The 9,031-nt window shown below is 54.5% G+C and overlaps 1 pseudogene; it reads left to right on the forward strand.

Moving 5' to 3' along the window:
* On the forward strand, positions 1-686 carry LOC132529025 (small ribosomal subunit protein eS17-like; annotated as a pseudogene).
* The last annotated feature ends 8,345 nt before the right edge of the window (positions 687-9,031 follow it).

Below are 9,031 nucleotides of genomic sequence, written 5' to 3' on the forward strand. Positions count from 1 at the left end.
ATGAGCCATGTTTGCACCAAAACCGTGAAGAAGGTGGCCCGGGTCACCATTGAGAAGTACTACACTCATCTGGGCAACGACTTCCATACCAACAAGCACGTGGGCGAGGATATCATCTTTGTGTGTGTGTGTGTGTGTGTGTGTGTGTGTGTGTGTGTGTGTGTGTGTGTGTTACGCGGGCCTCTCACTGTTGTGGCCTCTCCCGTTGCGGAGCACAGGCTCCGGACGCGCAGGCTCAGTGGCCATGGCTCACGGGCCCAGCCGCTCCGCGGCATGTGGGATCCTCCCGGACCAGGGCATGAACCCATGTCCCTTGCATCGGCAGGCGGACTCTCAACCACTGCGCCACGAGGGAAGCCCGAGGATATCATCTTTATTCCCAGCAAGACGCTCCGCAACAAGATAGCAGACTACGTCTGATGAAGTAGATTCAGAGGGGCCCAGTGAGAGGTATCTGCATCAGGCTGCAGGAGGAGAGAGAGAGAGACGAGATAATTACGTGCCTGAGGTCTCAGCCCTGGATCAGGAGATCATTGAAGTAGATCCTGACACTAAGGAAATGCTGAAGCTGTTAGACTTTGGCAATCTGTCCAAACTGCAGGTCACTCAGCCTCCAGCTGGGGTGAATTTCAAAGCACTGTGTGGAGCCATTTGACTCTTCCTGCTGTGCTGTAGTATCTTCAATAAACCTCAGACAACAACAACAACAAGAAAAAGATAAACAAGGTCCTCCTGTACAGCACAGGGAACTATATTTAATACGCTGTAATAAACCATAATGGAAAAGAATATGAAAAATAATATATATACATATGTATCTGAATCACTTTGCTGTACACCACAAACTAACACAACACTGTAAATCAACTATACTTCAATAAAAATTTTAAAAAATTTAAAATGGGGCAGAGGACCTGAGCAGACATTTCTCCAAAGAAGATACGTAAATGGCCAATAAACACATCAAAAAATGCTCACCACCATTAGTCATGAGAGGAATGCAAATCAAAACTACAGTGAGATCCCACACCCAGAAGGTAGACAATCACAAGTGTTGGTGAGCATGTGTGGAAACTGGAACCCTCATGCCCTGCTGGTGGGAATGTGAAATGGTACAGTCACTGTGAAAAGCATTCTGGCAGTTCCTCAAAATGTTAAACATAGAGTTACCGTAAGACCCAGAAATCCCATATCTAGGTCTATGCCCCAGAGAAATGAAAACTTATGTCCACACAAAAACTTGTACACAAATGCTCATAGCAGCATTACTGTATTCATCATAGCTAAAAAGTAGAATCAACTTAATGTCCATCAGCTGATGAATGGATGAACAAAATGTGGTCTATCCAGGGACTTCCCTGGTGGCTCAGTGGTTAAGAATCCGCCTGCCAATGCAGGCGACACGGATTCGAGCCCTGGTCTGGGAGGATCCCACAGGCTGTGGAGCAACTAAACCCATGAACCACAACTACTAAGCCCACGAGCCACAACTACTGAGCCTGAGCGCCTAGAGCCCCTGCTCCGCAACAAGAGAAGCCACCGCAATGAGAAGCCCACGCACCGCAGCAAAGAGTAGCCCCCACTCACCGCAACTAGAGAAAGCCCGCGTGCAGCAACGAAGACCCAACGCAGCCAAAAATAAATACATAAATTTATTTTTTTAAAAAAAGAATGCATCCACCAAGGCAGGAGACGTGGGTTCGATCCGTGGTGGGGGAACTAAGATCCCATGGGGCAACTAAGCCCGTGCACCACAACTACTGAGTCCGTGCGCCACAACTAGAGAGAAGCCTGCACGCCACAATGAAAGATCCCGTGTGCCGCAACTAAGACCTGACACGGCTAAATAAATAAATAAATATTTTTTAAAATGTGGTCTATCCATATGATGGAATAGTATTCAACCATTAAAAGAAATTAAGTACACCATGGATTAACCTTGAAAACATTATGGTAAGTAAATTAGTCACAAAATGCCACATATAAGATTCCACTTACATGAAACATCCGGAATAGATAATGCTATAGAGGCAGAAGGATTAGTGGTTGCCGGGAACTGTGGGGAAGTGGGTTAATGGAGATGGATTTCTAATGAGTGCAAGGTTTCTTTTGGGGGTGATGAAAATGTTCTAAAATTGTTTGTGGTGATGGTTACACAACTCTGTGAATACACTAACTGAATTGTAAATTTCAGATGGGGAATTTTATGGCATCTCAATAAACCTTTTATTTTTAAAAAATCTGTAGGTAATTAAAAAAACCCAAAAGATTCTGGGGTCGTTTGTTACTATCACATACTCCAGCCCTTCCCTTATGATATAACTCAGAAAGAGTAAGTGATTTGCCCAGACCTCATGGCTAGTGGGCAGCAGGTCTGGCCGCTCACCACCTGCCTTGGTCCCCTGGCTATGGAATGGGAACTGTGATCTTGGTGAGTCCCAGGTCCTGGGTCGCCTGGTGGTCTGAGAGAGCTCTAGGGTGACTACAGGGCAGCCCCCCTCTATTCCACCTGTCCCACCCTGGAGGACAGCTGTGGCTTCCTCGAGAGACTGCCTGGCAGGTGCTATGCAGGGGGTGGCTGGATCCCCAAATATAATTGCAGGCAAGACGGAACCCGGTGATTTCCCATTTCTGGACACAGAGGCACTCTTCTCTCGGGCCCAGTGTGGGCCTGAGGGAATCACAGCCACGTGCAGAGCCCCTTCGCAGGTAGTTTCCCTAGGGCTGCAGTACTCACGGGACAGGTGGGCCCCCCTCTTAGGTGGCTCCAATCCCGAGTACATGCCTCATTCGTTCATTCATGCACGGAGGGTCTGCTCTGTGCCGTCCTGAGCTGGGTACTGGGGCCAGCACTGCATCAGCCCAACAGCCCCCTTGTCCTGGAGGCCATTACACCACTCACTTGGCCCCCACCAGACCCTCCAGTCCAGCCCCCAGTTACACGACCACAGCCCACCCCAGCTCCAAACGTGTGACGACTCCCAGCCACTTCCAAGCAAAAGGCAGGATCCTCAGCCTGGTATTTGAGGCCCTTCATGGTCTGGTCCCTTCCAGCCTCTCCCATCACCTGAGTGCCCGGGGCTCCTGAAAAAGGAACCTGATCCCAAATTGTTCCCAGAATGGCCCCTGCCTGATCCCATCCCTCCTTCTGGTCCATTGCATTCCCTCGCCTGGAGTGCCCTTCCCTGGCCTGTCCGGTTGGTCCAAGTCTCTGCTGCTGGACGATGGGTAGGAGGGGGAAGGGCAGCAGAGCGGCCCCTGGCTCTGCCTCTGGCTGGGGGAGGGTGTATGGAGGTCAAGGAGGTGGTAGCCAAGGCTCCCCTCATCGGAGTCAGCCCAGCTGAGCTCTTGCCCCATGGATTAACCCCCTGGCTCCCATGAAGCTGTCATCTGTCACTGTCCTCTGTGCACAGGAGTCGTCTGAGGCCCAGAGGGAGAAGTGACCTGCTCCTTGTCACGTGGCTGAGAAAGTGGCAGAGGAGGGACTTGAAGCCAAGGAGCTAGACCCTCCGAATCTCAGTGCCACTCTCCCCCACCTCAGGGAGCCGCCTGGCTGTGGCCCCAGCTCTGGCGCCATGGGCAGCCTGGGGCCCCATCACTTACTATCGCAGGGCCTCAGTTTCCCCATCTGCATCGAGGGGAAGCTGATCCTGTCTTTTCCTACCCAGAGGACACTCTCTATCAGATGGTTCCACAAACACAGCAGGCCCTGCTCTCCCGATGCCAGCCCGGCATGAGCACTGGGACCTGGCGGGGCAGAGACGTCATGCCCACACAGAGCGGCGGGTGTCCTTTCCCTGGCTGTCGGGGGAGACAGACCAGTAAAGGGGCTGTGTGACCGGGGTGGGGAAGGGTGCTGTCTGGGTCAGTGCAGGGGCTGGAGGAGGGGACATGCGAACTGAGTGAAGGGCGAAGAACAATTAGAGGTTTGCCAGGCAGACAAGGGTGGGCAGGGCACCCCAGGCACTGGGAAGAACATGTGCAAAGTCAGGGGAGGAACCAGTGTGAGCAGAGCCTCCGCCCTCAGGCGCCCTGCAGTGTAGGGAGGGAGGGCAGGGTGGTACCATGGTGGGAGCCTGGGTGAGGCTCCGGGGCAGCCTTCCTGATGACCTGCCCCCGGGCCCCTAAGGTCCTGAGACCCAGAGCAGCAGGGTTGGGTTAGCCTCGGCCCAGAGGCCCAGAGAAGACAGGACACCCTGGAACCACACAGCAGGCAGGGCTCTAAGGGCGCCTACCCAGCTCACAGCTATTTCTGGTCTGTTCCCACAGGCCCACCCACAAGAGAACATCTGCTGCCTGAGGTTTGGGGTATATATTCATTGGAGAGCTTCTTTCTGGGAATAAGTGTGGGTCTCCTAATTCCTGGCGCAATTCCCTTGATCAAATAATGAAGCTCCCACTCCCATTCTCATTCCCTTTATGCTTTGCCTGCCAGGAAACTCCTAGCTGCATTTGATGCCCAATTACTGATCATTAATGCCCTGGTATTGGAAAATGCATGTCTCTCCACATTCCTCATTGTTCAATATTATCTGTTCCTATTGTTATGAGTTCATTGTTCCTGACTTCCTGTAGGCTGTTGCTAATTCTTTCTGGAAGACAGAGTGGTATGAATCGCAGATTATACATAAGGAAAACCCAGCACATTTGACCCCGTGCACAAATTCTGGGACCACGTGGCTGAGCAGGGAGGAGGGGCTGCTGGAGACCCTGCAGAACCTGCCGTTGTCCTGCACCACACGCACTGAAAAGCCTCAGTTTCAGGCAGGCCTGTCTTCCTGCTGCTGCCCACAGGTCGAGGCACCCTTAGGCTGTGCCCCCTGCCTGAATGCTCTTCCTGCTCTTTCTAATCTGTCTTGGTCTAGGTTTCAGGCTCAGCTGGAGGGCACTCTCCACCGCACAGCCCACCCCGACCACAGCCCAGGTAACCCAGGCTGGCCCCTGCATTACAGGGTGAGGGGGGTGGGCAGGGCCACATCATGGACATTTCCTGAGTCTCCACAGAAGTGAGGCCAAGACGAGATCTTCATCTTTGCCGATGGGACCTTAGCACATAGAGGTGTTAGCACAGGTGTGCACAGAAGGCTGGCCTTTGTCATGGGGCAGGGTTTGGGGGCCCATGGCTGCCCTGATGTGGGAGGGAGCTCCCCACCCCGGGGAGGTTGGGCTGAGGATCTCTGAACTTCGGGAAGTACTCGGCTGGAGGACATGGCAGGGACCCCCTGCCTCCCCACACCCACCCCACCGGCTGGGTGATGCTGCAGTTTGTTGATTGGCTGAGTGATTCCTGGCAGGGCTGCCACCAAAGTGCCCCCACCCCCACCCCGCCAAGTCTCCTGCTCCCAGTTGGGCAGGAGTGCTGGGCTCCACGGGGTGCCCCCACGGTATCACAGGCAGCTCCTCAGACACACGAGCAGCGTTCAAAGGGCCAGGGTGGGAAGGACAAAGAGGACAGCAGCCCCGGGGCTCAGGATCCGGGGGGTCCTGAGGGCTGTAGGGGGTGGGATTTGCAGGAGAGGGGGACATTCACAGTCTGACACAGTTTATCTGCATCTCATGCTGCTGCAAGCACTGCCGCTCTTAGCCAGGTCCTGCTTCCTAGTGGGATAACACGGGTGGGGCTTGCCTTAGGTCACCTGCAGGGAGGATGTCACACCTGCAGGGGGTCCTGGTGTCCTCACTGAGCCCCCTGAGGGTGGGCTAGAGCAGCAGGAGTGGCTGAGCCTCTCTGATGACCCCCCAGCGTGACCTATCACTTTTCTCTGCCCATTAGGAATGGCCTCTCCACTCCATCCCCATCCCCACGGGTCAGAATCACCACAAACTGACAGGAACTGGGATGACCCCCAAGTGTCAGGTGAGGAATCAAGCTCAGGGCCCCACCTGGCCTCCTCTGCTGGGTCCTGGGTCTGTGGGCTCTGGAAGGCAGGGACCAGACCCAGCCCTCACTGTGGCTGGGCCCCTGGCTTGGAGTCTAGCCCAAGGGGGCTGGGCATAGAAGGAGACCACCTGCTACCTGCAGACACTCCTCACGCCCCTGGGGTGGCACACACAGCCCAGAGGGGCCCCGGGCCCTACCACACCTCAGACCAGCCCATGGTGACTGCAACAGGCCTTGGGGAGCCTAGGGCTGCAAGAGGCTAGAGTCTAAACCTCTGCTCACCCCCTGTTACGGATGGGGAAACTGAGGCCCAGCTTGGGGTAAAGGGGAGGACCAGGGTCCCCCAGCCTGTAGACTAATAGTGCTCTCAGGAAGGAGCTGGGGAGCCAGGCAGGGCCTGGCCTACCCACCAGGAGGGCACAAGTGTCCCGGAAGTGGAGCGACGTGGGCCTCTGCCACCAGGGGAAGAGGGCCTGGTCCTGTGGCAGACGCTGAGGCAGGGCCAGGCGAAGAGAGGGGATCGCGCGGGCTCCACCCCATGGCTCCCCACAGCCTGACCCCACGCTGGGAGGGGCTGCCCTGGGCCTCCACAGGTGCCAGGTGACCCTCCCCTCCCCCCTGCCAGCCCTGTCTCCTCTTATGATGGAGGGAGGAGTCTGCCCCCACCCTCGCCCCCGCAGAACTCGGCACTCTCTCCGCAGGTCCCCCTTGCGAGGACCTTCCAAATTGATTTATTCTTCCGAGGGAGGAGGAGGCGAAAGGAAAGAAAAGAACCGCCAAGCCCAGCGAGAGTCTGGAGGAGCAACTGGGTCCCGACCCCGTTGTCCAGATAAGGAAACTGAGGCCCAGAGGGCGCGAGACTGGCCCAAGGCCACCCGGAGGCCAGGGCTTGGCGGCGGCTGGGCCGCGGGGCCTCCGTGGGGGTCTCCGCGAGGCCGGCGCCACCCCCGCAGCCCTCATCGCCGGCGCCGCGGGTTCTTTGTCTCCCGCGGTCACCATGGCTACGGTTCCCGGCAGCTCCCGGCCGCGCCTCCTCCACCCGCTGCCTGCGAGGGCCCGGCCTGGGGTGGGGGGGGAAGCGGCCGGCGGTGGCCTCGGCGGCCCCGCCGTCACTTCCAGGCCGGGCCTCGGTCTCCTGACCCGGCAAATGGGCGGGCACGCCGCCAGGGAGAAGCCTGGAAACGTGCCGGAAAGGCGGAGACCCTGACTTTTCCCCTTGGGACGGGGGCTGAGTGTCCTGGGGCGGGCCCCTCCGCGGGCCCCTCCCCTTTCTGCGCCCTTTCCCGCCCTTGTCACATGGGTGAGACTCATGTGGCGGGAAGGCCACAGGAGCCTTGGGACACGGCAGTTACCCACTACTAGAGAGCCACTGTCATTATTCTCAATAAAACATGATGACTTGGGTTGAGTTGCTTCAATCATCTAATGGCCAGCGAGCTGGGGTCTGGACAGGCCCGGGATTGGTGCTGGGCTGCGGCAGGACGAGACCCAGGTGTCCCCACCCTCACTGAGCAGACAACACAGTCTACCCCGTCTGCTATTAAGAAGAGCGGAGCCTGAATCTGAAGATGCAGGAAACTGCCGGGGAAGGGCATTTAACGCGGAGGGAACAGCATAGACAAAGTCCCAGAGGCTAGAAGTCTGGGGCCCTTCCCCAAGCTGAAAGAAAGCCCGGTCACAGGAGGACCCCAGGGGGCGGCGTGGGGGGAGGCCAGCCCCTTGGGCTCTGACATGTGCAATCCCATGGGGGTCCCCTGCCCAGAGGAGCCCATGTTTGGTTTAATGCTCTGCTGTTGCCAATGTGAAATTCTTAATTTTTGAGCAGGGTCCCTGCAGTTTCATTTTACACTGGGCCCTGCAAATTATGTAGCTGGTCTGCCATGAGGCAATGCAGAGCCAAGGGAGGATTTCTTGTTTAATTATTATTTTTTAATTGTGGTAAAAATATACATAAAATTTACCATTTTAAAGTGTGCAGTTCACAGGGAACTTTATTCAATATCCTGTAATAAACCATAAAGGAGGGATATGAAAAAGAATATGTATATATGTGTATATATACATATTTATACATATGTATAACTGAATCAGTTTGCTGTACACCAGAAACTAAACACAACGTTGTAAATCAACTATACTTCAACTAAAATAATAATAAAGTGTGCAGTTCAGTGGCATTAAGTAATACACATCGTTGTGTAACCATCACCACTGTCCATCCACAGAACTCTTTTCATCTTGCAAAACTAAAACTCTATACTCATAAACAGCTCCCCATTTCCCCCTCTCCCAGCCCCTGGCAACCACCATTCTATTTTCTGTCTCTAGGATTTTGGCTACTCTAGGGACCCTCCCATAAGAGGGGTCATGGGGATTTGCCCTTTTGTCACTGGCTTATTTCACTCAGCATAACATTCTCAAGGTTCATCCATGTTGTAGCATCTGTCAGAATTTCCTTCCTTTCCAAGGCCTGAATATACTCCACTGGATGGATAAACCCCGTTATTTATCCATTCATCCTTCCATGGGGATAAAGCCGGTGGGCTCCCCGTGGCCTCGGGTCCCTCACGGTCTCGCCAGCTGAGCCCCAGCCTCACCTGACACTACCCTCCCTTGCTCCCAGCACTCATTCTTCTATCGTCCATCATTTAATGAAAATCTACTACATATCAGGCACTGGGAATACATCACAGAAAAAAGTGGACAGAGATCCGACCTCCAGAGGCACTCAGGCCACAAGGGCCACCAGTTCTCCCCAGTGCTTCGTGACCCTGCCACCTCAGGGTCTTCAGTCCTCCAAGTCCCCTGCATGTACTGATCCCTCCCGCTTAGCTGCTCTCATGCTCCCCCCTCAAATTTCCTTTCCCAAAACAATCTCCCTACCTCGCCACCATGGTCGGGTTTCCCTTGTACACATTTATACTTCCCTGTCCCTCTTTTCCACAGATGTTAGCACAGCCCAGTGGCGGACCACTGAGTTATTAGTGGGTCATGAAATCAATTTATGGAACAACTAGCATTTTCTTTCTTTTATGCAAAATTGTCACACAGTGCAATGCAACCATTTGAAGTATCTAGTTCTTTACGTTTTAGCCAATGTATGCATCAGTTATGATATAGAACATTTCCATCACCCCAAGATGTCCCTCC

The sequence above is a fragment of the Lagenorhynchus albirostris genome, chromosome 1, assembly GCF_949774975.1.
Source record: "Lagenorhynchus albirostris chromosome 1, mLagAlb1.1, whole genome shotgun sequence".
Taxonomy (NCBI): domain Eukaryota; kingdom Metazoa; phylum Chordata; class Mammalia; order Artiodactyla; family Delphinidae; genus Lagenorhynchus; species Lagenorhynchus albirostris.